At 38.5% G+C, this 14,346-nt stretch overlaps 1 protein-coding gene across 12 annotated transcripts in view; it reads left to right on the top strand.

Annotated features, from left to right (window-relative positions):
* The first annotated feature begins 4,776 nt into the window (after nucleotides 1-4,776).
* The window catches only part of LOC6611757 (serine-rich adhesin for platelets), a 34,805-nt gene continuing 25,235 nt past the window's right edge, over nucleotides 4,777-14,346 (top strand). For 5 of the 12 annotated variants that reach the window (XM_032727295.1, XM_032727265.1, XM_032727286.1 and 2 more), the window contains exon 1: nucleotides 4,778-4,922. The gene's annotated coding sequence lies outside the window, so the exon portion shown is untranslated. Of the gene's footprint in view, nucleotides 4,923-5,357; nucleotides 5,701-14,346 lie in introns of those variants that run through there. The other 7 variants (XM_032727291.1, XM_032727314.1, XM_032727301.1 and 4 more) reach the window with 6 other exon arrangements.

Here is a 14,346-nt window from a genome sequence, read left to right on the forward strand (position 1 = left end):
ATGACAAATACGCTGCGTCTAAATGTGACACAAGTTGCGCGCCTCAAACTATAAGGAGGAGAATAAAATTAAAAAATTAGAAATACAAAAGTCTACTACAAACTAATGCCCACAATGGCAAAAACCACATCAGCAGCAGGCACAACAAACAATTTGTAATTAACACGCGTGGGTCTCAGACTGAGACGACCCAACGAGCGAGAACAAATGATATAGACATACTTGAACAAGCTGAAATTCGAATTGATATTCACTTTTGCCACATGGTCCAGTTGCCATATAAGGCAGATCGATCCACTGACAGCCTATGCCAAACGTACAGTTCCCAACGAAACTATAGTGAATGTAATATTAAGAACAATTTGTTTGACAGCTGCTTGCATTAAGAACTAAATCAAGATAAGTTTTAATTGAAGCATTTTATAACTCCTCCTGCGGCCAACTCAAAGGGCGCAGTCTTATAGCATTGGAACGCACTGTACGTTTCCATATACATTTGCGCTTCTCCGTAAAAACTTGAACTTGTCCAAAATCGTTTGACTGACTGATTTATATGAATTTTATTTATAGAATTTGGCAAGAACTAAGCAGAACAAAAACATTTACATGCCATGTAAATTGGCTGTCCGTGTCGGGCATTTATTTAATTATTTATTTATAATTAAATTGTTTATTTAGTGGCAGATGTGGTCTTTGCCATTTCGGTTCGCCAGGAAGCCAATTAGTTTAGCTTTATATGGCCTAAACTATTTGACGTTTCTTGTTGGCAGCATCTCTAAGCGGTTTTCCATATAGTCTGAAGATTTTTATCGCTTGATCTTTGGCTGAAGCCGTAGGAAATATCAAATATCCACAATTTAAGTTAATTAAGCGATCATCGAAAAGTCAAATGATCTTGAACTATACAAAAAGGACAGGAAGGAAGTGCTTGGAATGTTGATGATGGAAAATAGATTTTTGTCTTGAATATTGTTTTGTTATGAACTTATATTCTAACCATAACATTCTTAAATGAAATGAAATTGTGTAAGGGGAATGTTTAGTGTAAGCCGCTCTAATATTATACTTAAAATTTGTTTCTTTTCCTTTCGCCTTAAATTCATATAATCTCTTCGCTGGCTTTTTTTTCAATTTCCAAAGCGTTTTTTCAGCCGACTTCTGTCTTGTCAGTCAGCCCGAGACAACGCAATATTTTTTTGCCCGCTTAACTCTGGCATTCGCTGTTGTTTCTGATGGCAGCCCGCTTTTGGGACCCCGTTTAATCTTTTGGCTGCAACATGTAATAGCTCTTTAAAAGGTTCAGAGCCCAAGCACACTCTCGACTCTTGAATTGGGTCAGCAAAGTGTTATGTATGCGACTAAGTATTTACTTATAGAGCATGTGAGCTGCAGAGTCTAGTTTGGCCAAGCAACTTGGTTGCCAGCCAAACTAACTTGAATGCAGGCTTTTGGGGCATGCCACACACATCAGGTACGGAGATGAACAATGATTAGCCGGGGTCAAAGTTTACGGGGGCTAATCGTGAGTCGAACCAAGTGAACTAACCGAAACAGAAACTTTTGGCAAATAGGCTTGGGCCAAAACATAGCACAATATGACTCAATTTGTGGTGCGAAAAAAGAGTTGGCTGTATAGAGTGTTGGTATGTATAATATGGATCACGCCATCAGCCATGATGTTATTATGTCTTGTTTATACCAATGAAACAATGATCCTGCATTGTAACCACACTCATAGTATCAACTTCTCTATCAGCCCACACTCCCAAAATGAGACCAAGTCTAGCGCGTGGCAAAGACGATCGCCAATTAAATATTCAAAACATATTCCCACCATAAATGTCTCATAAATACACGATTCCTTTTTTTATGATTTTGTTTTTTTGACATAAAGGGCACGTAGCTTCGGCAAATGCAAATTGAGACGTAAATCAAACATCAGTCCGCACCAAACCAGAAACACTTGTACGACTAAGGTGTGCTAAATGTAAAACATGTCCAATAGTTAACATATAACGTAAGTATACTGATTGTTTGCCATCACTTCTGTAGTAATAGAGCCACTTATTTATTGAAAAATATGGATAATTCCCAATAAAATATAAGAGTGACACGTACCTTCAAGCTAATGCATAAATTAACAAAAAATTGCAATTAATTAATTGCCATGCGCTTCCTAAAACTTATTTTAACAAATCAGCTGGCTCACCTGTTTGAGTGGCAGCACCGGAAGCCTTTTGGCAATCGGCAACAGGTGAACCTTTGCCCATTAGCAGGGCGTGTCTCCAAGCCCAAGTGAAAAAAACAAATATTCAACGAAAACATCGTCTTCATGCTTTGCGGCTAATTAAACATCTTCTGTGTTTTCATACCCTTTTTTGGGGTACTTTGACTTCATATTTTGCACAGCAAATAATACAATCATTAGGGTTTCTGCAGAAACAATTTATTATAATCAAAAATTATTTGTATACTTAAATAATAGTTTTTGTGTGGCAGGTAGCATAGATATTTATAACTTACTTTTAATACGAGTACAAGTCTACGAAGTATAAAAGAGGTTTAATGTTTTAAGAATACACAAAAGAATTACTTTTCAATCTGTAAATTGATCTTTGTCGCACGCTGTAATTATCAAATTAAAAAGCATTACTAATCAAATAGTACTGAGAAGTAAATACTGCTATATTGCCCTGAAATTAGAGTGTATTTAAACATTTAATTTCTCACAGGTTTGGCACCATGTTTTGGTCGTTTTTCGGTTTTGTGCTTAGCAATTAGTCAGGCATGCACTGTCTACTCAAAATCAGGAAGATTGTCAAAACACGTACAACAATTTGTTTGAGGAAGCACCCAGGTGAACACACAAAAATTACTAGCTTACCTTTTTTTAAATTTTTTTTGAATTTTGTTTTATAATGTATATTTTATGAAAAATATGTATGCGTGTGGCACGTGGTCGACCCAAAGATGAAGTGATATTATCGGTTACGCCCATTTGTAGCCCATTAGTAGATGCATTAATGTGTAAAGGTTTGGCTTTTTTGTAGACAAGTCATTGGCTTTTGAACTTGTATTCATGAATAAATGGCTTATTTGTAAGAAATTAAACATAATTACTCAACCAATTTGATTCCCTTTGTGACCAGGTTTAATAATATGCTTCAGCCAAAGTGTATATCTTTCATTTCGCCATGTAACACTTCCCATTTTCAGCAGCTAAAATTTACTCGTGTAATCCCTATGTAAAGAAATGATTGAGGGCCGAAAATGGAACACTGAAACTGTTGCAGGCACTTACAAAAATAACACTTCCAAATGCAATTTGTAGACCCAACGACGACAGCTCACAACTCGTGCCATAACTTTCAAATGCGATTTGTTAAAAAATTTGTTCCAGAAAGAAGTGGAGGAAGAGAACGGCGGGACACCAGTTGGCCAGGCTACCAGCAAGCGGACCAACCAACGAGTGCAACCAATTCGCGGATCTGAATAAGTGCAACTCCAAGTCCAAATCCAATTTCAATTGCATTGCGAATGCGGCAGCCAAAGACACGTTTTTGAACTATACGACCCCGAAAGGGTCAAGTGGCGCGTGTAGCGAAAGCCATGGCTAAAGCCCCAAACCGCTGCCAGCAGTAGCCGATCCAACTGGGTTTTTATAGCTAACGTATATATGGCCACCCACTGAAGGGTTTTCCAAACGAAGGAGAACCGATCTCCGAGCCGAGCATTCGATCTTCATGCCCCAGTGCGTGGCGAGACCTTACTTGCGTCTGAACTTGACATGCATATGTACGCGTAGATAGATATATGTGCATATAGTCTCAAACCCCCCGATCTCCGATTCCCAAGCCAATCATGATTAACCGGCTGGTGCGTGTTGAATGAATGCTGTAGGTAGGGTAGTAATCAGTCTAGACTGCATTGGGCTCATCCCACGTTCAACATTGAGATATGTTCGCATATCGAAAGTGTGCTGTTCCAATTAATGGCTTCATTTGCTCACCCAGTCGGACCCAATGACACCTTGAGGCTGAAAACAATAAATGTTTAATTGGCCCGAGTCACATGCATCGTAAAAATATTTATAATAAAGCCCTATTTCGGTGCAAGACACATAAAGTCTGGTTCAATGGCACATTCGTTACGTAACGTAGGCAGCCTTTACTTTACGTTAAAAACGCCGGTTGTCTGACAAGCAAAAGCCGGGTGAAAAGAGTGAGTTGGTAAGAGAGCAGTGAGTAGGGTTGTCAAAGCTCGCAAAGAGTCTTAAATCATAAAAAAATATAAATTTAAGTAAAAATTTACATTACAAGCACTGGGTGTTTTCAAGGTTACCTTTTGACTTGAAAAAACAAGGTGCAGTTGCGATAAGATATGATATCATTTGCTAACGTTTAACTTATAGATATCATTCAATTGTTATTAACTTTCATTGTTCAGCTCCTTTTCGAGACTGAGACAATAAATCACCATTAACCACAATAAGTTAAGCAGAGTGTGTAGGTATGGTTATTGTAAGCCATAATAAATACACTTATCCCCCTGCGAACTAAGCCAAAGAGCGGCTTTGACCAGGTTCTCTTTTTGTATCTTTGTATTGGGCCTAGCAAATCTCTTTCCACCAGAGAGCCGCTCCCAACGAGGCTGACATCATCGAGAGGCCCAGTCTCCTCCGGACCTGGCCAAGTCGAAAAACTATAGCCAGATTGCCGGATTGTCGGGTATTTAATGCGCGGTGCGAGCGCGAAACTCTTTTAGTACAGCGTTGGCGTGCAAGACAGACGGTTCGGTTTCTGGGAAGCTTCGAAGCCTCAAAACGAGTTCGTTATAAAGCAAATATTAATGTGTATATAGCTGTGTGTGCCAGCAGACACTGTATGAACACACACACACACTTCACTGTGCCGAAAACAAAAGTATACAAATAATCTAGAAACAAAACACGAGTAAACATTAAACAGTGCTTGAATGTTGTGACTTCGAGTGAGGCCAAGCGTTGAGTGTGAAATGCGAAACGGGCCAATTCAAGACCCCGGGATCACAAAGTTCGTCTCAAAGACTGAGCAGCCCGAGTCCCGAAAACAATTGCAAAGAAAGTGAAAGATCAGAGACAGAAAAGGAAAAGTCCGAGAAAGGGAAAGGTTGTGGCTACTCGAGTTTTCTTTTCAGATGCTCCGTCAGGTGCATCGCGATTAGAAGCCTCCGGTTACCATTTATTCCCCTGAAAGCAAACAGCTGTTGCACTCAGACAATCGCCCACTGATCATTGAAACTTTTTAGCCAGAAAACAAACATTTTCAATTTCAATAATTTTTGTCCAATGCCTGGCTGACTATGCGTTTTTCGTATTCATCGAGAGCTGACAGAAATTATTAAAAATACAAAAACAAAAAAAATCGCGTATACCACGCGTTTTTTTATTAAGTCGATTTGCCATAGATTCATTGAGCCCCTTGTCCGTGTGCCTTTGTGTGTGTTTGTGTGTGCCTGTGCGTATGTGAGTATTGGTGAATACAATCAACGGAGCACGGAGAAAAAAGGAAAAAAACGGCCAAGCGACATTGATGCCAATCGCCAGTGCATTTGTTGTTGCTGTTTGCATCGGACCAGAATATAATGAAATAAAGCCAAATAAAATATAAGCTAAAACGCCTTCAGTGGACTTCACGCTGGAAAAAGATATCAAATGGACAGGTACGTGCAATTCGTCTCATTTTGATTTATTTCAATTGAACCCAGAGCCATAAATTGTCATGTATACTTTGCTAGACTTGCTGCTAGGCATTAAAACTCACATGTATATTTTTTTTTTTAATTTTCGGTGAGAGGAGCTAGTACCTATGATAAATTGCTGCTAGAAAATCAAGCAGCTAATGAGAAAATAACTATAGCTGATGATGCAATATATATCAGTCAGAAAATTGAGTAAAATTTAGATATTCACTATAAACATGACATATCAAAAAATAGATTGATTGAGCTCGATGATAAATTAAAACAAATAATCACATTTACACAGCACTATAAAAAATAGTCATATTTTAGCTAAGGTCATTGACTAGAGCATTTTGCTTCGTATTGCTGTTTATTTGTTTCTTATTCAAATCGAAAAAAACATTGCAAATAAAAGAAATACATTCTCTTTTATTCTCGGAAACCATTCCCATAATTATAATAATGATTTCCGAAGTCATTTCGCCCTGCTCCATTTTAAAGCATCCAACAATAGAAGAGAACATTCTTATGCTTTCTTTTGTCTGATTTATAAAGTTATTTTTCTCAGTTAATTATTTGGCCTGCCATGATATTTTGTTTACTCCGAAGCTTGCCAATTTATCTTACTACCACCTCCACCCAACTCATCAGCGATCATTGGGGAACCAAATCACCCTATCCATATATCATGAATCATTAATATATTTTTGAACAATTAGGGTTCAATGATTCTAGTGCTGGGCATGAGTTCCCACATCGCCCATTAGTCATCAGAATGTCCAGACCAGATCGGAGTATCCCACTCAAGCCATATGGGGACAGTTGTCTGGTTTTTTAATTTTTACACATTTATTTATACAAGTTATTCAATACTACGGTTTCTTTTTATGTGGACCGAAACTTAGTTATATTTATGACTACATCCAGTGATTTCGGGGACTACAACTGTCGCATTAGGAACTTGTGGCGTGCATTAGTGCAAATTACCATTGGGCTCAAAAGGTGTTGGCCCCAATTGTCACCTCAGAAAGATATTGAAACGGAAAACTGGGTGTGGGACTCGCAGCTTATGGCATATTGCATTACTTCGTCAAAAAACTGCGATAATACTCGATTTCTTTACCTCTACATGGTGTTTTATATGTATTTTTATGGGCACGCGCCTGTTGCTCGTTTTATCGGTCGCGCTGAATGTCAAAGTTAGAACTTGAGTTGCTCATGGCAGCCGAAGTTGACATTAAGACCATTTCAACACCGCAGCGAGAGACTTTTTAATCAAGCTTAAGTTATCCATGGTTTATAGAAAATAAAACGATTACTCCAGCCAATTCCCTATTGAATGGATTGCAAATTAGTGTAGCTCCTCACGTTTATTGTCGCATTTGGTATGCCAAAATTGCAACTGACACCTTGATTTACACACCCTTTTTGACCGAAAAAGGTTTAATGGTGTACGCGGTCCAAAATTCATTTTTTGTGGAATTTCGCTTTGTATTCTCAATAATCATTAATGATATTTTTGACTTTTTCAAACGAAATATATTTCTATTGTTATTTATAAAAAAATAAAAATCACATAACTTAAAAAAACAAAGCATTTTGTTTTCATAATTATTAGCTGTGCCTTGTATGGTTGAGGCATAAATAAAATTCTTTATAAATCATTTTCTAGCTAATGTTTCCAATGAACTTTGCCAGGTCGTTTGCAATTCGTTTGCATTTCGCATCCAAATATTTATAGTTGCCATTAACTTTTCGGGTTTGAACAGGATGTTCAAACGTGATTCATAGAAAATATGGAATTAAAGCCGGTGTCAAGGTCTATGATGAGCTCAGCAGGCTCTTGGTTAGGAGCATTCATTTATTGTGAATGTTTTCTTAGTTTGCCATTTTTCAGTCCTATAATTTTTCATCATCGCCAGCCATAATTGAACCATAAACACCTCAAAACATGCTACTATACTTAAAATAATGCAGAACCCCGCACATCGTGGCGGTGACCCACCCATCACAACTGGCAAACGACCCACACGACATCGATTGTTTCGCTTCATTTTTCATTTTTTTCAAGACAATGCCAAATCATTGAGCAGCCAAAAAACTGCAGCAAACAAACACCTCCGCAAAAAACAGACAGCGACCACGATCCACTGAACAGTGAACAGTTAACGGTGGGGCCCAGCCTATAGACGTGTTTAATCAATTTAAATTACCTTCAATTAGGCGCTTTGTTCGCGGTCCCGTGGACATTGCGAAAAGTCTTCAGTTCGGCATCAGCATCTGCATAAATGAAATGCAAATGAGGAAATGCCACTAATTTGTTTAGATTCCCCGGGTCTGAAATGGATGCATGCATATCTAACTTCAGCATTGGCCAATGGCTGGCAATTAAACGTTTAATGGCTTCATTCGATATGCATAATGGACGCAGTTTCAGAGTTTGGTGGGTGTCGGCTTTGGATTTTAGATTTATAAAATGCAAATGCACCACTGAGTCATAAAGTTATTTCATAGAAAATCGAGTGCGGACAGTTCCATACAGTCCCTGTATTGTATTAGAATTTATTGTATCTTGGAGTGATTTTTTATGTCTTTTTAAGCTGATCATAAATGGGATTTATATTACTATCTGATGTCTTGTAATCATGGCAGTAAACATTTAATTAAGTGTATGTATAACTTTTATACAATTTTAATGAATAATTGATGGTAGTACATTTAACTATGTTCATATTTTTATATCCAAAGCAGTTAAATTTTGCACATTAATACTAAGTGGGTTTAAAGATGGCAACAACCCAAAATCTGTAAATCCTCAAAATTTCTTAGCGTGGACAAAACCATCAAAAAACTGGTAAAGCAGAGATTCCAATACGAAAAACTTAGGACACAAACTTGCACAAAAATACTTTGCATCGAATGCATATAATTAATCTCTTTATCCAAACTTGTCGACTCTGCTCTAAGTGAAAGTTTCCATGGCCAATCGTCTAAATATCAAAGTGTCTGCGCTCGTCAACTGTCACTTCAATCCACCTCCCATCCTGCTGGTACCATTTAAATGAGCCGTCAAATCGGCACCCCAACTGAGACGCGTCTCCCAACTTGTGTCATTGAACCAACAAATCAAAGCCGCTTACCAAAAGTCGCACAAAAACTGTTGCTTTATAGTCGTCAACGCTCTGGATTGATGACAAGCCAAGTAATGGCAAATGACAATTATTTACGCGGCAGAGTGTCATAAAATAGTGGAATGAAAAAGGCTACAACAAACCTCAACTAAAACCAGAAACCAAATGACAGCGAACAAAAAGCCGAAATGATTTTATTGACGTCATTCCATGGAACCACCAAGCCGACAGGCAAAAAACTTTTAATGTGGAGAAAATCCAGGCTCCAGCCAGGGGGTTGGCCAGGCCAACCAACCCCACCCGCTGAGCCGTAACCGAAGCCAAAGCCAAAAACTGCCAGCGAATTGTAATAATTGCAAACAATTACAGAGACACTAAAGCAAGGTGAAAAAATGAGATCCATGAAATGGGGTATATTTTAATAAGACTATTTGATACCCCGCTATTAAAAAACATATAGATGATAAAAAATAAATACTTTTGTAAAATAGCTAAGACAGGTAATTTGGTAAACCATTTTGGTGACAAGCTTCTTTAAAAATTCCAAATTTTTTTGTGGATTTTTTCGACAATTTTTTAACAGAAGCCAAATACCCCATGCTTAAAATCACTCATTGGTCACCATTTCGCGGACATCAAACTTTGGCCATTGTCTTGTCTGAGATTTTGCCATAGCTTGTGGAGCATATTTTCCCCGATCTGGGTGAACTTATTGGAGCCATCATATGGGTGCAGGGAAGCCATATTAACTTTCATTAGTTGGGGGTTCAGTTCGGATCAGACCTGAGTAGGCTCCTGTCCCATTCCGAGCTTTTTGCTTATTTAGCTTAACTTGCCTGCATAAATTATGTTCACGATATTCTCGTGTTCAGAGGGACGTCACCTTTGGACTCTCCTCTTGCGCCTTTTTTCTTCGGTTTTTAGGGGATTTTTGGTTATGGGCTTAATGTGGGGCTGCCAATTACGAGCATGAAGGTCTTTGACTGCGCAATCTAAGCAGCGCCAAGCACCACAAAACAGCTAGAAAATTTGTAACATTTTTTGTTGTCTTAGTTTTAGTTGATGTTGCTATTTCATTTCGGGCGTTTTGTAGCATTTTCTGACTTGTCTTTCATGGTTTTAATTTGTGCGTCGTTGCTTATCCGATGAAGACAAGCAATTATATTTCTTATTATTGCCTATTTTTTCATCTTGAACGTTTTTTCCTAATATTTTGTGAATACTTTTCACGCTCTTGAGTTGATTGGCTTGCAAAACGCTTAAGATATGGCAATGAAAATGCTTGTACAATGTGTAAGAGATAATCGCGATTTTACATGCTGGTCCAATGCAAATCCTATTCATATTTGTTTTCCAACCATTTTTCAGTAATTTTTTCAAGCATTTCCCACTTACACTTTCTGTCATCGTTGCAGGAAAACTGACGGCCGACAGAAACAATTTTTTTCAATTAACTCTGATCGCCAATCGCAATTAACTTTTACACGATTTCTAAATTGAAAACTTTGACAGACGATCGGAGTTTTTCCGTTAACCCACATAACTTGCTTCATCAATTGTTTGTTCAGTTAATTTGTTTTACCATTTAAATTTTAATGTTTTAATTAGCTGCAACCACTATCTATCACCTAGAATTTTTACAATTAACTATATATATTGTTTATTTTTAATAGAATTAATTGATTTTTAACTTCAACAAAAAATATAAATATTGCAACAATTTATTTCGTTTCTAGTTCATTTTTGTAGCTTCGTTTTTAGCGTTTTTTATAGCTCAATTTCCTCTGTTTACATTTTGGTCGTTAGAAAAGTTCAAGTTGAAATTTAATAATGCGGGCTAATTGGATGGCGTTATATAACCGTGTTTATATGGGGCGATATGCAAATTTTTGTCGGCACACACGTGAAGGTTGTCGCTGACCTAGAATTAAAGACAGAAATGGCTTTTGTGTGACTATTGAGGTGCGATAACTGGGCGAGGAAATAAGCAATTTCAGGTTTCATTTTCGGGCTGCTTTCTGGGCCCTGACCCTGAAAATTAATTGACTTGGCACAGCGAGGGAATACTCAACAATACTCTCTATCTTTGTACATTATTGACGGTTTGCCCAGTCAGGTTAGAAAAAGTCCATTGGTTCAGTCCAGCGGGTTCAGTTATCCGTCAGGGTGCAGTACTATGTTTTGTGTTACTCAATACCAAAATGCGGAACTTCGATTAAATTTTCCTATATCTCGCGGCTGTGCCCGACACTCAGAGACAGTCAGACATAATTTCCTTAACTTTTTCAACTTCATTCTGCGTTTTGGTGGTGGCTTTCACTTTTCCATTTCGCTGTTCACTTTTCCTTAACTACTCACTTTTGTATCGATTATTGATTATTGCTCTCATTTCGGTCCATGTGTTTTTTCTTCGTTGCTTTTGAAATGAAAAGTTTTCGCCTCACCATTTGTCATAATTAATTTTTGCGCTTTATGATTTAATTGTTGAAAGAAATGGCCACAACTGAAAATCACCGGCTGCACAAAGTGAACATTTTGAAAGTCATTAGGTCTGTGGCTGGATTGAAGTCTTTTATGCCTGCCCTCTACTGTGAGTTTAGACGTGATGCGGTGTGATTGAGTGTCGTCGTAGGTGATAAATCGACCGAAGCGAAAGTTTCAATAAAAGACTTGACTTTGCTGGCCTCGGAAATAGATTTTTGAGCAGTCGATTTTGTAAAAATACAATTAATTCTTAATTTAACAGTATATACTTTTTGTCATTAATTACTTTGATTATTTTCAAATCCTGACTATATTTGCATATTTTAAAGCCCAAAAGACCTTTGGGTACTAAATAAATCATCCTCAATTTTGCAATTTTCCCCACTGATTGCTGGCCAACACTACTTAGCAAAAATACAAGTCATTCTCCGCCCAGATTTGCATTTGAGCTTATGGCCATTGCACAAACCACCTCATTATATTCAGTTTGAAAGTTTGTCGATCGGGCAAGCAAATGGCGGCGTGTTGATCAGCAATTTAGAATATTTTTCCGCCTTCAGTTTGTTTTTCCTTGTTGAGGCCAAAAAGCGCAGCACAAAAGATCTCGAATGATGGAGGGCCCAGATTTCATTTCCTGTTTCTTGGACACTTTGTAGCATTACTGCTGTTGTTGGTGGCACAGCTGTTGCATTTATCATATAACTCACACAGAGACGGACATTTGGGAGGGGGAAAAACGGCGGTAAGAGGTGGTAAGAGCCCTTAGAGCCCCGGCCAAACAAGCTGCTGCATTGATTTCCTTTTTGCTATCTTGACAGCATTAACTTTTGGGGTCTAAAAGGGGCCCAAGAGGTGGTTGAATGGGGGCCAACACTTCGACAGAGACAATCGAAATAAATGCGCGATCGGGCGATAAACTATTTTTAAAGACAGCCACAAAAGGAACAAACGACGCAGCAGCCGCAAAGGTAATAACAACAGGAAAGAAGTGATTGAAAGGAGGGGTTAGGCTGAATTAATACCCTCTACATTTCGAGTGGTATACATATGGGACTAAATAAATAACTGAAATATTCGGGATCTGAAAAGCATTCAAATTAAGAAACATAGTATGTTTTCTGTAATTAATACAATATGTTTTTATTTGATTTTACATTGACTGGCATCTTTTTTTACTTACCAATTTATATACCCCTTGAGTAAATGCCTTAGCATGGCAATCAAAAGACACCTTGAAATGATTTCTCACACAGCGAGACAGAGATGGCCGAAACCGGGGAGTTTGGGCCCTAACAAGCTGCAGCACTTAGGACGCTCTGACCAAGGCCCCTTCTTCGGATTCTTCTGGCTCCGATTCTGGCGGAGGAGAGCCGTGTGCCAATGGCTGTTTGTTTAAGGCCTTGGTTAGCTTTAAAAGGAGCTGCAGCTTATTTCCTGTTGCGGATGCTATTGCCATTCTGCACAGTCAGTTCACAGAGGCATCCTTTTGTCTTTTTGGCCAAAAGGCATCAGAGCTTGTTAGCCAGCCAGTCCAGCTGCTGTCTGTTTTCTGCCATTTCAAGTTTGTCGCTTGTACGTACCACGTACTTGCAGTATTGACCATTTTAAGCCTTTTAAGTACACTTTGGTCATTGTTAAGTACTTTTGCGTGTCAGGGGCGCATTCGAATCTACAGTTCTTTGGCTGCCTTTGGGGGCACATGTTTTACCTGGTTATTTATGGGAAAAGTGTCAGTGCTAATCAAACGGCTGAATCACAATCTATTTGGTATGTGCATTGCGTTGTGGCGAGCTCGTTTTGTTTTGGTCCCAAAAGGTCGAAGAACTAGGGTTTCTGTAAAAAAGGAGATTCTACCATGTTCCGTGCACTTTTAGGTCCATCCGCCAAAGGCGATTCGGATCTTTAAAGCAAAGACGTGCAGCGCTAGTGTCAGTGTAGAATTTGGCCATTTTAACTACTAGTTCCTTGATATGGTTTCCCCATTCACAATCCCATTAACTGCAGTTTTATGGCCAACGCGTGCCGACCCATGCGGAATAATCCAAATGACGCAACATACCGACAAATCCAGCAACAATTCGTTTGATCTTTTGGCAAAGGCACGTGTGGCCCGAAAAAATTTGTCATCGCCCACGCAACGGGATTATGATAGAACTCTCGGAAATCTGATCTTTAGCTCTCGTTCATTGACTGACATCCATCAGAGTCCCATTTGCGACTCGGCTCGACCTAACCTAACCTTTCCCAATTGGATATCTGATGGATAACTGATGGCGAGCCCTAAGCAAACAAGTTCTACGGGTCAACGATTCATGACTTAACGGCGAAATCGTCCAGCAAAAAATAGATAAAGTCGCAAACCGTGTGACGGACAATCAATATGGAAATTAGGCGAGAGAAAGAAGAAATAACGTAATCGGAGCTGGAGATTAAACCGTCTTAATGATCACATAAGATCAGAAACATACTTGTACAGGAAACTGTAAAAAATAATTATTCAAACATGCAGATAATCTTAGATCTTTATCACAAACTGTAAGGGATGTGTGCAAATGTGCAATCTCTGTAAGTCAAGAACGGTTTCTTTGAAGTTGCAAAAGAGAACACAGTATAACATTTCTTTAAAAACCCACTTACTACTCGGCAGTCAAGCAACGTAAAAATATAGCTGTCATCGATTATCTGAATTATTTCCGCATGCAACTGTGAAACGACGAAACCGAAAAGCAAAATAAATAAATAATGAAAATTAAATTTTTTTTCGTACCGAAACAAAGAATGAACAAAGAGCGGAGCGAAATTCCCTCAAAAGCATTTCAGCTGTCAAAAGCCTGTCAGTCTGACGGATTGCTCGACCGTTTTGTCTTTTATTCGCCCCTGTCTGTTTTTTCAGTCGGTTTTTCTCTTTCATTAAGTGCAACAAACGCCGCAGAGTTGCCCTTTGCGCTCGTTATTTCGTTTTGTCCAGACAAACGAAACGCAAATTACGCAAAAAAAATACGAAATTAAC

This window comes from Drosophila sechellia, chromosome 2L (assembly GCF_004382195.2).
Source record: "Drosophila sechellia strain sech25 chromosome 2L, ASM438219v1, whole genome shotgun sequence".
Taxonomy (NCBI): Eukaryota; Metazoa; Arthropoda; class Insecta; order Diptera; family Drosophilidae; genus Drosophila; species Drosophila sechellia.